The 20376-nt window shown below is 48.8% G+C and overlaps 1 protein-coding gene across 2 annotated transcripts in view; it reads right to left on the bottom strand.

The window, feature by feature from the left end:
• LOC141238544 (uncharacterized) overlaps positions 1–20376 on the bottom strand; it is a 486605-nt gene that overhangs the window by 33132 nt on the left and 433097 nt on the right. The window contains exon 1 of one of the 2 annotated variants that reach the window (XM_073668438.1): positions 9402–9475. The exons of the other annotated variant lie outside the window; for it this stretch is intronic. The gene's annotated coding sequence lies outside the window, so the exon portion shown is untranslated. Of the gene's footprint in view, positions 1–9401; positions 9476–20376 lie in introns of those variants that run through there. 2 annotated transcript variants of the gene reach the window in all.

Raw genomic sequence — 20376 nt, 5'->3', positions numbered from 1 at the left:
TGTACGAGGTGTACGGAGCGGAGCCGTGTGTATACAAGGTGTACGGAGCCACGCGTGTGTACGAGGTGTACGGAGAGGAGCCGCGTGTGTACGAGATGTACGGAGCGGAGCCGCGCGTGTCCGAGGTGTGCGGAGCGGAGCCGCGTGTGTCTATGACGTGTACGGAGCAGAGCCGAGTGTGTACGAGGTGTACGGAGCAGAGCCGCGTGTGTACGAGGTGTACGGAGCAGAGCCGCGTGTGTACGAGGTGTACGGAGCAGAGCCGCGTGTGTACGAGGTGTACGGAGCGGATCCGCATGTGTACGAGGTGTACGGAGCGGAGCCGCGTGTGCGAGGTGTACGGGGCGGAGCAGTGTGTGTAGAAGATGTATGGAGCGGAGCTGCGTGTGTACGAAATATACGGAGCGGAGCCGCACGTGTACCGAGCGGAGCCGGGCATGTACGAGGTGTACGGAGCGGAGCCGCGTGTGTCCGAGGTGTATGGAACGGAGCCGCATGTGTACGAGGTGTACGGAGCAGAGCCGTGTGTGTACGAGGTGTACGGAGCGGAGCGTGTACGAGGTGTACGGAGCGGAGCCGCATGTGTACGAGGTGTACGGAGCGGAGCCGTGTGTGTACAAGGTGTACGGAGCCACGCGTGTGTACGAGGTCTACGGAGTGGAGCCGCGTGTGTACGAGGTGTACGGAGCAGAGCCGTGTGTGTATGAGGTGTACGGAGCAGAGCCGCGTGTGTACGGAGCGGAGCCGCGCGTGTACGAGGTGTACGGAGCGGAGCCGCATGTGTACGAGGTGTACGGAGAGGAGCCGCACGTGTACGAGGTGTACGGAGCGGAGCCGCATGTGTACGAGGTGTACGGAGCGGAGCCGCATGTGTACGAGGTGTACGGAGCAGAGCCGCATGTGTACGAGGTGTACGGAGCAGAGCCGCGTGTGCGAGGTGTACGGAGCGGAGCAGTGTGTGTACAAGATGTATGGAGCGGAGCCGCGTGTGTACGAAATATACGGAGCGGAGCCGCACGTGTACAGAGCGGAGCCGGGCATGTACGAGGTGTACGGAGCGGAGCCGCGTGTGTCCGAGGTGTACGGAGCAGATCCGCATGTATACGAGGTGTACGGGGTGGAGCAGTGTGTGTACGAGATGTACGGAGCGGAGCCGTGTGTGTACGAGATGTACGGCGCGGAGCCGCGGGTGTACGAGGTGTACAGAGCAGAGCTGCGTGTGTATGAGGTGTACGGAGCGGAGCCGCGTGTGTACGAGGAGTACGGGGCGGAGCAGCGTGTGTACGAGATGTAGAGGGCGGAGCAGCGTGTGTACGAGATGTAGAGGGCGGAGCATCGTGTGTACGAGATGTACGGAGCGGAGCCGCGCGTGTACGAGATGTACGGAGCGGAGCCGCGCGTGTACGAGGTGTGCGGAGCGGAGCCGCGTGTGTCTGTGAGGTGTACGGAGCAGAGCCGCGTGTGTACGAGGTGTACGGAGCAGAGCCGCGTGTGTACGAGGTGTACGGAGCAGAGCCGCGTCTGTATGAGGTGTACGGAGCGGAGCCGCATATGTACGAGGTGTACGGAGCGGAGCCGCGTGTGTACGAGGTGTACGGGGCGGAGCAGTGTGTATACGAGATGTACGGAGCAGAGCCGTGTGTGTACGAAATATACAGAGCGGAGCCACGCGTGTACGGAGCGGAGCCGGGCATGTACGAGGTGTACGGAGCGGAGCCGCGTGTGTCCTAGGTGTACGGAACGGAGCCCCATGTGTACGAGGTGTACGGAGCAGAGCCACGCGTGTACGAGGTGTACGGAGCAGAGCCGCGCGTGTACGAGGTGTACGGAGCGGAGCTGCATGTGTACGAGGTGTACGGATCGGAGCCGTGTGTGTACAAGGTGTACGGAGCCACGCGTGTGTACGGAGAGGAGCCGCTTGTATACGAGGTGTACGGAGCAGAGCCGTGTGTGTACGAGGTGTACGGAGCGGAGCCGCGTGTGTACGAGGTGTACGGAGCATAGCCGTGTGTGTACGAGGTGTACGGAGCGGAGCCGCGTGTGTACGAGGTGTACGGAGCGGAACCGCGTGTGTCTATGACGTGTACGGAGCAGAGCCGAGTGTGTACGAGGTGTACGGAGCAGAGCCGCGTGTGTACGAGGTGTACGGAGCAGAGCCGCGTGTGTACGAGGTGTACGGAGCAGAGCCGCGTATGCGAGGTGTACGGGGTGGAGCAGTGTGTGTACGAGATGTACGGAGCGGAGCCGTGTGTGTACGAAATATACGGAGCGGAGCCGCGCGTGTACGGAGCGGAACCGGGCATGTACGAGGTGTACGGAGCGGAGTCGCGTGTGTCCGAGGTGTACGGAGCGGAGTCGCGTGTGTCCGAGGTGTACGGAGCGGAGTCGCGTGTGTCCGAGGTGTACGGAGCGGAGTCGCGTGTGTCCGAGGTGTACGGAGCGGAGTCGCGTGTGTCCGAGGTGTACGGAACGGAGCCGCGCGTGTACGAGGTGTACGGAACGGAGCCGCGCGTGTACGAGGTGTACGGAGCGGAGCCGCGCGTGTACGAGGTGTACGGAGCGGAGCCGCGCGTGTACGAGGTGTACGGAGCGGAGCCGCATGTGTACGAGGTGTACGGAGCAGAGCCGTGTGTGTACAAGGTGTACGGAGCAGAGCCGTGTGTGTACGAGGTGTGCGGAGCCGCGTGTGTACGGAGCGGAGCCGCGCGTGTACGAGGTGTACGGAGCGGAGCCGCGCATGTACGAGGTGTACGGAGCGGAGCCGCATGTGTACGGGGTGGAGCAGTGTGTGTATAAGATGTACGGAGCGGAGCCGCGTGTGTACGAAATATACAGAGCGGAGCTGCGTGTGTACGAAGTGTACGGAGCAGAGCTGCATGTGTACGAGGTGTACGGAGCGGAGCCGTGTGTGTACGAGGTGTACAGGGCGGAGCAGCGTGTGTACGAGATGTACGGAGTGGAGCCGCGCGTGTATGAGGTGTGCGGAGCAGAGCCGCGCGTGTATGAGGTGTGCGGAGCAGAGCCGCGTGTGTACGAGGTGTACGGAGCGGAACCGCGTGTGTCTATGAGGTGTACGGAGCGGAGCCGCGTGTGTACGAGATGTACGGAGCGGAGCCTCGTGTGTACGAGGTGTGCGGAGCCGTGTGTGTACGAGGTGTACGGAGCGGAGCTGTGTGTGTATGGAGCGGAGCCGTGTGTGTACGAGGTGTACGGAGCAGAGCCGCGCATGTACGAGGCGTATGGAGCGGAGCCGCCTGTGTACGAGGTGTACGGAGCAGAGATGTCTGTGTACGAGGTGTACGGAGCGGAGACGTCTGTGTACGAGGTGTACGGAGCGGAGCCGCGTGTGTACAAGGTGTATGGAGCGGAGCCGCACGTCTATGAGGTGTACGGAGCGGAGCCGCGTGTGTACGAGGTGTATGAAGCAGAGCCGTGTATATATGGAGCGGAGCCGCGTGTGTACGAGGTGTACGGAGTGGAGCCGTGTGTGCACGAGGTTTTTCCCTCATATCTTTACCATTTGGCGGTGTGACAATAATATTACATTTGTTCACCCACCATGCCGGCAGGTCCTATATTAGCCGGCAGGTCCTATATTAGGCCACTCCACCCACCGCTCTCTGCTGAATGTTGGTTCCTGGGCAGTTCACTCTGCTAGTGTCCAGTTTGTTGCTCCTGTTATACCTCGCACTCGTGTCTCTGACTCTTCCACCAGCTGCTGCGGTCCTGGGGACTACCATTGAGTAGTACCCGATGTCTACCAGCAGCCCATCCTATCCTCTCCACCAGAGGCTCTAGTGAAGACCTGGTAGACACCTAGTTATGCCCTCCAGGGTAAGCTCGGCCCGTGGCCCTGTGGGTCCACATCCACCAGCGTTACACCAAGTAACCGTGTGTACAATTACGGTGGCACAGCCTAATCATAGGTATAGGGGAACCTCCGCAGATGACTGCGCTGTTACTGAAAATCCCTATACAAAGATTAAGCCCACATTCACATGTTCAGTATTTGGTCAGTATTTTACAATAAAATTTGTAAGCCAAAACCTATTCTTTATAGTTCATCTCTCTTTGCAAATCCCTTCACTGGCTCCCAATTGCCCAGCGTATCCAGTTCAATCTACTAACACTGACCTACAAAGCCATCTATAATCTTTCTCCTCTGTTCATCTCTGAACTAATCTCCCAATATATTCCCTCATGTAATCTCCGGTCTTCCCAAGATCTCCTTTTCTCCTCCACACTTATTCATTCCTCACCCAATCGCCTCCAAGACTTCTCCCGAATTTCCCCCATCTTCTGGAATTCTGCGCCTCAACAAGTCCGATTATCTGCCACATTCGGATCCTTCAGACGGAACCTGAAAACCCATGTCTTCAAGAAAGCTTACAACTTGCAATGACCACGCTGCCGCCTCACCACCACCAGAGCTGCTGCAACCCCCCAACCTACTGTCTCCTTCCCCACCATCCTATAAATGTAAGCCCGCGAGGGCAGGGTCCTCTTCCCTCTGTACCAGTCTATCATTGTTAGGTCATTTACTGTAAGTGATATCTGTATTTCGTGTGTAACCCTTTCTCATGCACCATGGAATCAATGGCGCTATATAAAATAATAATATTTCAGTCTTGTGATTTTCCTGGATATTTAAGACCATTTAAGCGGACCCGTATAGACATTAATCTACGTATCCCTCTTATTCTATTGTTTTTTTATGCATATAAGAATTGTTCATGGGTACACACTTAATATATGTTTGCATGTGTAACTTTAGGTACATATTCTATATATATGTGTACAGTTATTATATTTCACATTGCACTTTATTTTTCATGCACATAGACAACTAATTCTGTCATAATATGTGCTTTTGTGTATATACAGAACAGACCAAACGTTTGGACACACCTCATTTAAAGATTTTCCTGTATTTTCATGACTATGAAAATTGTACATTCACACTGAAGGCATCACAACTATGAATTAACACATGTGGAATTATATACTTAACAAAAAAGTGTGAAACAACTGAAAATATGTCTTATATTCTAGGTTCTTCAAAGTAGCCACCTTTTGCTTTGATGACTGCTTTGCACATTTTTCCTTATTCTGGGACTTGTGGGGGAAGGGAACTGGACTAAGTAGCATGGGGAAAATCCAGGTCCTTGAAGAAGAACCCCGGACGAAGTCTCAGATGGAGGAGTTCCCACTGTGCGTCCTTGTCGGTGATGAGGGTGAGATGGTGACCGAGGAGGCCGACCTCCCTGCGTTAGATATGTCCAGAGAGAACTTTTGGACTGCTCAAGTTCGAGACCTGACCTTAAAAGGGGCGTTCCTACCAGGTTACTGTATGTAATGGGGTTGCCCAAGAGCCAGGGGCCGACACCAGATTCCCCCACTTTGCAGTGCAGGGGGAGTTGCTATATCGGGTGGCCAAACTGAGGGGCGGTGAGATAGTGGAACAGCTGTTAGTGCCGGGGCCATACAGATGGCGGGTGCTACATATGGCCCATTCACATGTTCTGCGGGGACACCTAGGGGTCGAGAAAACTCAGGAGAGGATATTGAGAAGGTTTTATTGGCCAGGGTGTTATCGAAAAGTTCAAAACTATTGTAGGTCCTGCCCCACCTGCCAAATAACCGCTCCCTCCTTCCACTTCCGTAGCCCCTTAGTCCCACTACCTGTGATAGAGGTTCCCTTTGAGAGGATTGCCATGGACCTCGTGGGCCCCTTAGTTAAATCAGCTCGGGGCCACCAATATATCCTGGTCATCATGGACTATGCGACTCGGTATCCGGAAGCGGTTCCCCTAAGGAACATGTCCAGTAAAAGTATAGCCCGAGAGCTGGTCCATATTTTTGCTTGGACAGGTCTACCAAAAGAGATTCTGACAGACCAAGGAACCCCCTTCATGAGCAAGGTGATGAAGGAGCTTTGCAGAGTCCTTCAGATAACTCAGCTTCGGACCTCGGTTTATCATCCACAGATGGCCGGCCTAGTAGAACGCTTCAACAAGACCTTAAAGGCGATGCTCAAGAAGGTTGTTGAAATGGATGGGCGAGACTGGGACTACCTGCTCCCATTTCTGCTTTTCTCGGTCAGAGAAGTTCCTCAAGCCTCCACTGGCTTCTCTCCATTTGAGCTCCTATATGGGCGGCATCCAAGAGGTCTCCTACACATCGCCAAGGAAACTTGGGAGGCTGAAGTCACACCACACCGGAGTATCATCGAACATGTCGCCCAGTTACAGGGGAGAATGTCAAAGGTGATGCCCATCGTGAAGGAACATCTCCTCCAGGCGCAGGAAGCCCAGGCGAGGGTCTATAACCGGTTGGCGAGACTAAGACAGTTCCAGCCCGGGGACCGTGTTTTGGTGCTGATCCCTACCGTCGAGAGCAAGTTCCTCGCCAAATGGCAAGGTCCATACGAGGTGGTGGAGAAAGTCAGCGAGGTTAATTATAAAGTCCACCAGCCTGGCCGAAGAAAGCCGCATCAAATATATCATGTAAATTTGCTCAAGCCGTGGCGGGACCGTGAACCTGTGGAAACTCCTTGCCTGGGAGCCGCACCAGAAGGCAAGGTGGAGGAGGTCACTATTGCAGAGACTCTATCACCGGCCCAGAAGCAACAGTGTCGAGAATTACTACAGCGGAATCGGGAGCTGTTCTCAGAGTTGCCGGGGCATACTCAAGTGGTAGAGCATGATGTGCTGACAGAGCCGCACGTACGAGTGAATCTGAAGCCGTATCAGATTCCAGAAGGACGCCGGGAGGTGATCTCGGCCGAGGTGAAGAGGATGTTAGACCTCGGAGTAATAGAGGAGTTAAAGAGTGGGTGGTTGAGCCCAATCGTCCTCGTGCCGAAACCCAATGGAGAGTGGAGGTTTTGTAATGACTACTGCAGACTGAATGAGGTATCCAAGTGTGACGCGTACCCGATGCCCCGTGTCGACAAACTCATCGAGAGGCTTGGACCGGCGAGGTACATCACCACTCTTGACCTGACGAAGGGCTACTGGCAGATCCCCATGTCCCAAATGGCTAAGGAGAAGACGGCTTTCTCAACACCTGATGGGTGTTTTCAATACACGCAGATGCCATTCGGACTACAGGGAGCCCCAGCCACTTTCCAGGGGGCTATGGATCGGATCCTAGCCCCACATAAGAAGTATGCCGCAGCCTACCTCGACGACATTGAGGTCTTTAGTCTGGGCTAGTCACCTACTTAAACTACAGGCCGTTCTGAACGCGCTAAGGAAGGCAGGATTTACCATAAATCCGAGAAAGTGTGCCATCGGAAAGGAGGAGGCCAAGTACCTGGGCTATGTTGTTGGGAGAGGCGAAATAAAGCCGCAAATCAAGAAAGTGGAGGCAATTCAAACCTGGCCGCAACCACTCTCGAAGAAGCAGGTGAGAGCATTCCTGGGAATGGTGGGATACTACCGGAGGTTTATCCCGAATTTCACTATGATTGCCGCGCCACTAACAAATCTTCTAAAAGGCACCAAATCAATCATGGTGAAATGGACGGAAGAAACGGAGACCGCGTTTCAACAGTTGAAGCTAACACTGTGCAAGCAGCCGGTCCTGGTCTTCAAGAAAGAATTTGTAGTCCAGAGGGACGCTTCAGAGGTTGGTCTAGGGGCTGTACTCTCCCAAGAGATAAATGGGGAAGAACATCCCATTCTCTATCTAAGCCGAAAGCTGTCCTCCTGCGAGAAGAACTACGCCATAGTAGAGAAAGAGTGTTTAGCCATAAAATGGGCCGTGGATACACTGAAATATTACCTACTAGGCCGGAAGTTTAAATTAGTATCAGACCATGCCCCGTTGAGATGGTTGAGGGAGAAGAGGGGTAAAAATGCCAGGGTAACTAGATGGTTCCTAGGACTTCAAGAGTTTAACTTTCACGTGGAGCATAAGCCCGGGAAGTTACATGGGAATGCAGATGCCCTCTCTAGGATTCCCTGCCTGGTGTCAGAAGGTGCCCAAACCCCCGGCTTTGGGCAGAGGGGGGGAATATGTGACAGTGTCACTGGTTTTATATGTGAGGGGAGGTATGTATCACTCAGGATGCTCTCCTGTGTGAACTAAGACCTACTTTATTTTTCTGCCAGCATGTTATATGCTGGTAGATTTACTCTGTTAAAGGGTGTGCGGTTTTATGGGAATGGCAAAGAGGGCGGGACACCATTCCCCCTACCTCCCCTCAAGGTGTGGCTGAGCAATGTGTAAAAGCTCAGTCCTGTTTTTTTTCCCTGTGAAGTGTGGTCTGGAGAGGGAAGTCTCCAGACAGTATTGTGGAAGCTGCAGAGCTTGTTACCTGTGCAGTTTATGCTACCGATATCGGGCGGAACCCGCTCAACTATGGATGGAGCTATACTTTGTTTTGTTTTTCCATTTAACCCAGAGGGGTCTTGTTTATTTTTTCTGCGAAACCCTGCACGAGTTTATGCCAGACAATAAACCAGCAGAAAGGTAACCTTAGAACGTGTGTCCTGAGTCTGCCTCCTGGAGAGCCGAGCGAGTCGTCTTGCCACAGTATATATATATTTTATTGTCTTTATCAATAAATGTTATATTTTATACTGCCCTAGTTCCTGTGTCACATATGTAGGTTATTATAGTTGCAGATACATGAACGTCTGATTATAGCACTATACTGACTTTGAGTAATTATCCAATAACTAGTGATCAGCAAATGATCTTTGGATAAGGGGTTAACCGAGCACGCTCAAGTATAACTGGGTATCTTTGGCGTGCTCGTATATCATGTTCGAGTCCCTGTGTCTGCATGATTTGCAGATGTTAGACAGCCTCAACACATGCAGGGATTCCCTGTTTATTGGGGAATCCTCACGTGTTGAAGCTGTTTAACAGCCGCAAATCATGCAGACACAGGGACTCGAACACAATATACGAGCACTCCGATGATACTCAGTTATGCTAGAGTGCGCTCTGTTAACCCCTTATCCGAGCACGTTCCCTCATCACTACCGATAACAAGATGCGGCCGGACAATCGCAGTAATGCCAGTAGAAAACATGGCTACAGCACTACAGTGTATGGCAGGCAATGCCCGAATGTATATTGGCCGTATAACAGACACAAGACATATGGGGCGCGGTCTAGAACTCCCCCGATACTCGTAATGGAGAGATAATCACCAGTATCTACATTACTGTGCTGGAGCTAGGAGAGGAATAATGGCGCTGTGTGAGGACTTCTCTGGGCTTCTGTCCTTCATCCTGCAGTCGTCTGAATGGATCTAATGTGCACGGGAACCAGCTAAGCCGCATTCTGTCCACAGCTGTTACCTCACTGTTCACACCACACAGAGACCCCAAAAGAGTCTCCGTGCTGAAGGGGTTAATGCCCAGTAATGGGGAATCTCCACATACCTCCACCTGCAGAGCCGCCACCACACATATGACTGTTCTGTGCGCACAGGACCTGTGATGAGGTCACAGGAGGGGAGGAGTCAGGGGTCACATGATCAGGGGCCTCAGTGGCTGCAGGACTCTGCTGTGCTGGTTGTCATGGTGCTGGATGAAGTTGTCTACTAGATAGATAAAGTGTCTCTCCATAACCAGGATTACACAGTAGTGAAGAAGACCTCTAGTGGGCGCTGTCAGGACCCTGTGTCTGAGGGATGGGGAAGACCCCTGAGCCCAATAACAGCGCCTCCACCTCACCCCCTGATACATGAGGACATCAATGACCAGAAGATCCTAGAACTCGCCTACAAGATGATTGAGCTGCTGACTGGAGAGGTGACACTGCTGGGAATGCTGGGACATTATACAGTAACGCTATGAAGGGATTGGGGGGATGACGGTATCATTGTATGTGTCAGGTTCCTATAAGGTGTCAGGATGCCGCTGTCTATTTCTCCATGGAGGAGTGGGAGTATTTAGAAGGACACAAAGATCTGTACAAGGACGTCATGATGGAGGTTCCCCAGCCCCTCACATCACCAGGTAATAGACAGGACTAAATACACACGGCCTATAATTATCTGTATGTAAAAAATGAATTCAGTCTGTTATGCACACGCCCGGACTGACTGGCGTGTGCGTGATTAGTGATCCCACTGTACCATGAACCGAAGAGTGCCTGGGGGGGCATAACTAAGTATCAACCCGATCCGACCAAGGTCGCACGGCGGCTCAGTCGACTCCGTGCACCAGTGAGGAACCGAGCAGAGGGACCAGGTGCTACTCCAGGTCAGACCCCGGACACAGCTGTTGACCCACACTGGGGAATGCAGGAACAGGCAGGTTAGGCTGACATGCAGATAGGTGGGTATTGGCAGGCACGGCTGGTATGCAGACAGGTGGGTTCTGGCAAGCACGGCTGCTATGCAGACAGGTGGGTACTGGCAAGCACGGCTGGTATCCAGACAGGTGGGTACTGGCAAGCACGGCTGGTATGCAGACAGGTGGTTACTGGCAAGCATGGCTGGTATGCAGACAGGTGGTTACTGGCAAGCACGGCTAGACTGCAGACAGGGAGGTACTGGCAAGCACGGCTAGAGTGCAGACAGGGAGGTACTGGCAAGCTCGGCTGGCGTGCAGACAGGTGGATACTAGCAGGTTGGAGCGCAGGCTGGATAGGGTCCAGTACAGACTGGGATACAGGAACAGCCGCAGATGCGGTAGACAAGCAGAGTAAAGCGAAACCGCCGGAGCGGTGGACAAGGCAGAGCAGAGCGAAACCGCAGGTGCGGTGGACAAGGTAGCAGATCTGGTGAAGAAGAAGAAGAAACTGCTGACTGTCCTGAAAATATGGGGACTGGACACCCCTTGTACCTTAGCAGTCCCCTAGGATACACCATGCAGGATCTCCAGACCTGAGCGGGCACTAGATCTCTTGGCTCTGGACGACCTGTGAGTAAACCAGTCAGCACCTGGAATGTGAACTTTCATGTGTAATGCTCCAATCTGGAGCTTAATTTGTACAGACATATTTTGACTGTTTCTGCGTAGGGCTCGTCCTTCCGCTGACAATGCCCAAACTGACTTCTGGAGTTTTCGGACTGGAATCAAACACTGACTCTTCAAGGCTTTAAGCCCGAAACTTCCGGTTAATCCGAGGCTTTCACTTGCCATGGAGACAGTCATGGTCATCTGTGGAGAGGAAACACTAACGCCAAGGGCAGCCTCTCCTACAGGCCTAATGTCTTGGGATTCCCCAACCTTCGCTGGACAAAGACCGTCAGGGGGTCCCAAACAACTGCAGAGGGACCGCAATCCAATTTTGTGACTGAGTTCCGGCCTCTGCTTAGCCTGACGAACATGGTCAACCTTCATGGATTCAGTGCGGATAGCTGCCTCTACGGGCTTGGGAACAGGAGGTCTTTGGGAGGACAGAACCTGGCGTGATGGTTTACCTCTATGCCTTGCACGTCTGGACTGCCTCTTGAGGTTGGGAAGAGAAGTATTCTGTGGAGCATAGTCATCCTGTGTGGATTCTGGGTGGGCAGCTGTCTCTTCGGGCTGGAGAACTGGTAGGCTACCTACACACATTACTCATCGGGGCTGCTCCGGGATATTGGGAAGGGAAGCTTTAGCAGAGGCTTCAGGATTAGGGTCATCGAAGACCATTAGAAAGGCCACCAGGAAGGCCTGCAGGTCAGAGATGATAGGATCCCATGCTTCCCATAGGGGGGCGATCTATTTCAAGGCATCACCCGCTAGGTAGGACATCATAAATGCTACTTTAACCCGATCGGTAGGAAAATAGTGAGAATAGAACTTGAAATGCAGCATGCATTGCTCCACAAACACACGGCTTCGTTTTGGATCCCCATAGTACCGTGGCAGATCCGCAGGAACGAGTGTTGATAGCTCCATTTGGGCTGGTGCGTAAATCGCCTGGACCTCAGCTTGTGGAAAAAATTTTTCTTGGTGCACGTATTCGCCAGACAAGGATTCAAATGTCTCTGAGAGCGAAGGGCCATGGGGCTCAACGGGAACCATGGCATGAGAAAACTGTTATGCACACGCCCGGACTGACTGGCGTGTGCGTGATTAGTGATCCCACTGTACCATGGGTACCATGAGTGCCTGGAGGGGCGTAACTAAGTATCAACCCGATCCGACCAAGGTCGCACGGCGGCTCAGTCGACTCCGTGCACCAGGGAGGAACCGAGCAGAGGGACCAGGTGCTACTCCAGGTCAGACCCCGGACATGGCTGTTGACCCACACCGGGGAATGCAGTACAGGCAGGTTAGGCTGGCATACAGACAGGTGGGTATTGGCAAACACGGCTGGTATGCAGACAGGTGGGTACTGGCAAGCACGGCTGGTATGCAGACAGGTGGGTACTGGCAAGCACGGCTGGTATGCAGACAGGTGATTACTGGCAAGCATGGCTGGTATGCAGACAGGTGGTTACTGGCAAGCACGGCTGGTATGCAGACAGGTGGGTACTGGCAAGCTCGGCTGGAATGCAGACAGGGAGGTACTGGCAAGCATGGCTGGAGTGCAGGCAGGGAGGTACTGGCAGGCACGGCTGGTGTGCAGACAGGTGGACACTAGCAGGTTGGAGCGTAGGTTGGATAGGGTCCAGTACAGATTGGGATACAAGAACAGAGCCGCAGATGCGGTAGAGAAGCAGAGTAAAGCGAAACTGCCGGAGCAGTGGACAAGGCAGAGCAGAGCGAAACCGCCGGAGTGGTGGACAAGGCAGAGCAGAGCGAAACCGCTGGTGCGGTGAGAAAGTAGAGCAGAGCGAAACCGCAGGTGCAGTGGACAAGGTAGAGCAGAGTGAAACCGCTGGAGCGGTGGACAAGGTAGAGCAGAGCGAAACCGCCGGAGCAATGGACAAGGCAGAGCAGAGAGAAACCGCAGGTGCGGTGAGCAAACTGAGCATAGCGAAACCGCAGGTGCGGTGGACAAGGTAGAGCAGAGCGACACCGCCGGAGTGGTGGACAAGGTAGAGCAGAACAGGGCAGAAGGTGCAGGCAGAGAGGACAGGGCTCTGTTCACATGGAACAGACTGGAAAATACAGGAAGATGCTTAGAACACAGGAGGTAGATACGGAGGAAGGGAAAAGGGACAAGCAGAACCAGATACACACAAGGTACTTACAATGAAGTAGCTAGTGGACTCTAAACTCACAAACAGAAGTACAGAGACAACGAGTTGGAGTTAGGTGCAGGTTCAGACACTGCAGGAAAAGGGAAGGTACGGACATAGAGAGAAACAGGTAACAGGTTAGGAGACAGTTCAGACAAGAACTGACACTGGAACGAGATACAGGAACGAGCCTGGGTACTCAGCCCCCAGGAAGGCAGAAACAAACTAGAAGTCACAGGTAACAGTCCTGGGTATACAGCCCCCAGGGTGGCGGAAACAGACTAGCAGTCACAGATACAGGTAACAGAATCAGACAAGATGCAGAACAGGACCTGGCAACTCAGAGGCAAGGAGCACACTGATTGTTAGTGTTGCTCAGGCACCTCCTTCTGGGTGGGGGGGTTTAAATATCCAGTGACTCACAGCAATAGGCTGGGTACGCTTTAGGAGTGCGCCCACAGCAGCTATAAGAATCAGAAAGTAACTGGGCCACCGCCCTAAGCAATCAGACAAGACACATGCACACAGCATGTACTGGAGCAAGGTTTGCAGGCTGGACTGATCTGTAAGATTGCGGTCTTGTATGGTGAGAGGTGGTGCACTATGCAAGCACTGACGAGTGACTCTGACAAGTGATTCTGACGAGTGATTTTGACAAGTGATTTTGACGAGTGATTCTGACAAGTGATTTTGATGAATGATTCTGACGAGTGATTCTGACGAATGATTCTGATGAATGATTCTGAAGAGTGATTCTGAAGAGTGATTCTGACGAATGATTCTGAAGAGTGATTCTGACGAATGATTCTGAAGAGTGATTCTGACGAATGATTCTGACGAGTGATTCTGACAACTGATTCTGAGGAGTGATTCTGACAAGTGATTTTGACGAATGATTCTGACGAGTGATTTTGACGAGTGACTTTTACAACTGTAATAATAATAATATTAAAAAAAAAAAGTACCTGTTCGCTGATGGGACTTGAACACAAAAGTCTATGTCCCAAAGCCAGCGCACTAACCACTAAGCTATTAACTTAGCTGTAAAAACCTATGAGTTCTATTTGGTTATATGATTTTCAGTGCAAACTTGTCTAAAACTTATTGGGACTTATGCACAGACTGCAAGCAAGCCAAATTCAAATCATGTTTGATTCTGATGTGTGAGTCTGATGTGTGACTTTCTTCAAACATCAGAATCATAATGACTTTTAGTCACCCTGAGTATTTTCATGGTTAATCTCATAAGACAAGAAAAGCTGCCAGCTACAATCACTTGACTGGATAGTTCAATGGTAAGGCAACAGTCTCTGAAACTACTTTGTCAGAGATCAAATCCTGACAGGCATAAGATTTTTTTTATTTTAATTATTCCTATTAAGCACACAAACTACAGGGGTGTTTTACTTTTAATATCTGACGTTCTGATTGTCATCCTGACGTGTTAAGAGTTTCGGACACGCTGTCTATTTGTATGGTAAATTACATAGCCAAACTAAATTGGGAGGCAAGAATTTACTACATATCTATTTCCAAGTGACTTTATATTTGCATAACTTCTTAAAGGGGTCTAATGATAAAATGTTTTTATTGTAAATTTTTATTTCCATCCACCCAAGTACTGGCTGCAAACTCCCAATTTACTTTTGCTATCTAATTTACCATGCAAATAGACAGCGTGTCCGAAACTCTTAACACATCAGGATGACAATCAAAACGTCAGATATTAAAAGTAAAACACCCCTGTAGTTTGTGTGCTAAATAGGCATAATTAAAAAAAAAATAAAAATCTTATTCCTGTCAGGATTTCAACTCTGACAAAGTAGTTTCAGAGGCTGATGCCTTACCATTGCACTATCAAGTCAAGTGATAGTAGCTGCCAGCTTTTCTTGTCTTATAAGATTAACCATGAAAATACTCAGGGTGAATAAAAGTCATTATGATTCTGATGTTTGAAGAAAGTCACACATCAGACTCACACATCAGAATCAAACATCATTTGAATGTGGCTGGCTTGCAGTCTGTGCATAAGTCCTAATGAGTTTTAGACAAGTTTGCACTGAAAATCATATAACCAAATAGAACTCATAGGTTTTTACAGCTAAGTTAATAGCTTATTGGTTAGTGTGCTGGCTTTGGAACACAGACTTTTGGGTTCAAGTCCTATTAGCGAACAGGTACTGTTTTTTTTATTATTATTATTACAGTTGTAAAAGTCACTCGTCAGAATCACTCGCCAGAGTCACTCGTCAGAATCATTCGTCAAAATCACTTGTCAGAGTCACTCGTCGGAGTCACTCATCAGAGTCACTCGTCAGAATCATTCGTCAAAATCACTTGTCAGAGTCACTTGTCAAAATCATTCGTCAAAATCACTCGTTAGAATCACTTGTCAAAATCATTTGACAGAATCACTTGTCAGAATTACGTGTCAGAATCACTTGTCAGAATCACTTGTCAGACAGGGTATTTAGCCTCAAACTGACATCATTCTGATGTTTGATTTTGATATCTGATCATGTCCTAAAATGGACACTGTAACAGAGACATATGTGAGGGGTGATGAGCGGTGTAAAGAGGAGATTCCTACATATGACTACACAGGTGAGTAGTAACCACTAAATGCAAAGAAGTCGCTGATTCTTCTCTTGGAAATATATATATGATGCGCCACATCAAAGGTAATTTGTATCTAATAAAATATAAGCTGGGTGACAGTTCTTTGTAAAACAACAACGATAAAGGATAAGACAAAATTACTTGGAGGGTGAGGGCTTTTTAGCTCCTTTACTTTAACCGGACAAAACCATCGGTCTGGAGGGATTTTTATACCATATAGATGTTTTTTTTAGACTTTGATGCTTTTTAAAAACAAATAACATAAATAATGATGTAAATATGTAAGGCGCTTTCATGAATCTCCAGTAGATTGACAATTGAGATCAGAAGCAAATATTTAGCTCTTTTGGTCAGAACGGAACATGCATTATGGTTGTAGGTTTATTTTCTCCCATTCGATTAAAACTTGTGAACATTCGTCTTTTTTCATTCGTATTAACTATGTAAATATGTCAGATATTATTATTGTGCGATAACATGGAGATATATAGGCAAACAACAGAAGATTCCTAGGAGCATGGAAGGGCAGTGCTATGGGTGTCGCTGCTCATCTTCCTTCTGCTGCAGATTTACTTCTGTTGAATCTGCTCAAAATATTCATCTGAAAGAGATTAAATGCTGGAAATATCTTCTGGTTTATCCAGCCTCAGAAAGCCTTTAATAATTAATAATAATAATAATTTTTATTTATATAGCGCCAGCATATTCCGCAGCACTGTACAATTAAGCGGGGACATGTACAGATACTAAATTCAATACAATTTAAGGACAGTTTAAACAGTTACATCAGGAGTGAGGTCCCTGCTCGCAAGCTTACATTCTACAAGGAAATGGTGGACACACTGGGTGAAAAGTGATTTGTTATTTCAGGTCAGGCAATTATAATAAATAGGGATATTCATGTAAAGCTGTATGATCCGGTCATCAGCCCATATGTTTAAGTGCAATACTCAAGTATTGAGTGCAGTTATCTTGTGCATGGAGAGTGTGGAGACAGATGAAGAGAAGGGAACAGATTCTGAATGATATTTAGAAGGAGGGAACAGGGGAAAGTTAATTTACTGAGTAGTTAAGGTGTTAGGATTCTTTAAAGAGATGGGTTTTTAATGCGCGCTTGAAGATGTGGTGGCTAGGCATCAGTCGGTTCGTCTGGGGTAGATTCCAGAGAACTAGCGCAGCATGGTAGAAGTCTTGGAGACGGAGATGCGAGGTTCTGATTATGGGGGATGTTAGTCTTAGGTCATTTGTAGAACGGAGGGCACGTGTAGGGCGATAGAGACGAGAGAGGAGATATAAGACGGTGCAGAACTGTGGAGAGCTTTGTGGGTGAGAGCAATGAGTTTATATTGGACCCTGTAGTCAATGGGCAACCAGTGTAATGACTGCCACAAGATGGAGGCATCAGTGAAATGACTGGACAGAAATACGACCCTGGCTGCCGCATTCAGGACGGATTAGAGAGGAGAAAGTTTGGTAAGAGGGAGACCGATCAGAAGAGAGTTGCAGTAGTCCAAACGAGAGTGAATCAGAGCGACTGTAAGACTTTTAGCAGTTTCCGAAGGGGTCGGATTCTGGAGATGTTTTTAAGATGCAGTTGACAAGAGCGAGTGAGTGATCGGATATAGGGAGAAAAGGAAAGGTTAGTGTCGAATATGACCCCAAGGCATCGGGCGTGCTGCTTGGGAGTTATGGTTGAACCCTCCAAGGTAATTTCGGTGTGAGGTAGAGTTGGGTTAGTAGAGGGGAGAAACACAAAAAGGTCAGTTTTGGTGAGATTCAGTTTAAAATAGAGAGAGGACATGATGTTAGAGACAGCAGACAGACAATCCTTGATATTTTGTATTAGGGTAGGGGTAATGTTAGGGGGAGAAGTGTATAATTGGGTGTCATCAGCATAGAGATGATAATGAAACCCAAATCTGCTGATAGTTTGTCCAATAGGGGCAGTGTATAGAGTTAAGAGGAGGGGGCCTCTTCTCTCTGTACGTCTGTTTAAAGGGGGCTTTTAAACAGATGTATAGTGGGGAGAATAAGTATTTGATACACTACTAATTTTGCAAGTTTTCCCACCTACAAAGAATGGAGAGGTCTGTAATTTTTATCGTAGGTATACTTCACCTGTGAGAGACAGAATCTAAAAATAAAAACCAGAAAATCACATTGTATGATTTTTAAACAATTAAATTGCATTTTGTTGCATAAAACAAGTATTTGATCACCTACCAATACGCTAGAATTCTGGCTCTCACAGACCTGTTAGTTTTTCTTTATGAAACTGCGCTCATTACCTGTATTAACTGCAGCTGTTCGAACTCATTACCTGTATAAAAGACACCTATCCACACACTCAACCAATCACACTCCAACCTCACCACCATGGCCAAGAATAAAGAGCAGTCTAAGGACACCAGGGACAAAATTTTAGATCTGCATAAGGCTGGGATGGGCTACAGGACAATAGGCAAGCAGCTTGGTGAGAAGGCAACAACTGTGGGTACAATTATTAGAAAATGGAAGAAACACAAGATGCCTTTCAATATTCCTTGATCTGGGCCTCCATACAAGATCTCGCCTCATGGGGTAAGAATGATTTTGAGAAAAGTCAGGAATCAGCTCAGAACTACAAGGGAGGACGTGATCAATGACCTGAAGAGAGCTGGGACCACAGTCTGAAACATTACCGTTAATAACACACTACGCCATCATGGATTAAAATCCTGCAGGCCACGCAAGATCCCCCTGCACATGCTAGCACATGTCTGGGAAACATCATTCTTTGGGGTTGCTTTTCTGCAGAGGGGACAGGACAACTGCACCGTATTGAAGGGAGGATGGATGGGGTTATGTATCGTGAGATTTTAGCCGACAACCTCCTTTCCTCAGTAAAAGCATTGAAGATGGGACGTGGTTGGGTCTGCCAGCATGACTTGATCTGAAACACACAGCCAGGGCAACTATGGAGTGGCTCCGTAAGAAACATTTCAATGTCCTGGAGTGTCCTAACCAGTCTCCAGACCTGAACTCAATATAAAATCTTTGGAGGGAGCTGAAACTCATGTTGCCCAGCGACAGCCCCGAAACCAGAAAGATCTGGAGAAAATCTGAATGGAGGAGTGGGCCACAATCCCCGCTGCAGTGTGTGCAAACCTGGCCAAGAATTACAGGAAACGTCTGACCTCTGTAATTGCAAACAAAGGTTTCTGTACCAAATATTAAGTTCTGTTTTTCTATTGTATCAAATACTTATTTCATGTAATAAAATGCTAATTAATTATGTAAAAATCATACAATGTGATTTTCTGGATTTTTTTTTATATTCTGTCTCTCACAGGTGAAGTGTACCTGGGAAATACAAGGAGGCCTTGTGTAGTAAGGTTGTAAGTCCATACTCTCAGTTTTGCACCGATTACCGCTGACCAATTCTTATTATTCTCTCTTTTCATGTTGTGTACATTATAATATTTAAGCCATATGACAAGAGCCTTGGGGCAGGGCCTTCATAACCCTTATCCCTTTTGCTGTATGAGGAGAAATTACTGGAAACCTCCGAGTATAGACCACTACTTTCAGAATGAGTTCCATCATTTAGACTGAATATAATTAGTTTGTCTCCTCTCTTTGTGTTATCCAGCAAACAAATGCAGGACAATTGTGACCTCTCTGCACACAGGAGCGGCAGTTCAGTTTATTCAATAGTTCCATTAGGAAAGAAAATCCTCAGCTCTCACCGAATGTTGCAAATTATCCATAATTTTTTTAGTTAAAAGCCAGGAGTCGATTATAAGGGAAGGAAATATATGAAAAGTCCCCTTTTTATCCACTCCTAACTTTTTCTACATTCCCTTTTACAATTTTCCACTGAGGATTTAACTAGAAAAGACTGACGACGGCCAGCACTGATATATGAACCTACGAAAATAGTTTTGATTCATGAAAAATAAACTGCAGGAAAGTAGCATGGGGCCTAGTGTCATCTTCTGTTTTTGTTTTAAAGCCTACTGTTAGATTGTGGTCAGCGTTGCATCACTGTTTTTGTTAAAAAGCTAATTTTTCTGTATGCTTTGTAGTTTGGATGAAAACTTTTACATATTAAGGTTCTAAAATATCAGTAGCAGAGGCGTAGCTAGGGGTTTTGGTTCAGGGGGGGCGAAACTTCTGAGTAGGCCCCTAACCAGGTAATCCTGATTATAACTATGGTGGCGCACCCTAATAGTGGATGTAGGAGAACCTCAGCAGGTGACAGCGCTGTTACTAAAAATAATCTCTGCACTGATATTACCACCATATGGTGACATATATTGATAGATGCCAGTCCTGCAGAACATATAAGAGATCACAGTACAGTTATATATGGTGACTTACAGCTGATGTTCTTTCTGATTAAATTGTTCACTTTTCTCGTCTTTTCCATCTGGTCCAGACTGACACGACGACTTCTTCATCCAGGACTCAGAGTCTCAGGTCTGCAGAGATCACAACAAAGATACATTTGACTCCTTACATTTCAGGCACCGTCCCCCATCTATTCCGAACCTGCACAAACACCTCTTCCTGCTGATACCCCAATACTGAACCGCTGCTGCTGTATGTGTCCCTATAACTGCACCTACTGTGTGCTCTCTAGATGGTAAAACAAACCTCTAAAATATAGTAATGCTGTATGCAAGTGCCCT

The sequence above is a fragment of the Phyllobates terribilis genome, unplaced genomic scaffold (assembly GCF_046119375.1).
Source record: "Phyllobates terribilis strain yellow unplaced genomic scaffold, ASM4611937v1 Scaffold_754__1_contigs__length_715743, whole genome shotgun sequence".
NCBI classification, from domain to species: domain Eukaryota; kingdom Metazoa; phylum Chordata; class Amphibia; order Anura; family Dendrobatidae; genus Phyllobates; species Phyllobates terribilis.
The sequence above is the reverse complement of the archived record's forward strand: the minus strand, read 5'-3'. Positions and strand labels throughout refer to the sequence as shown.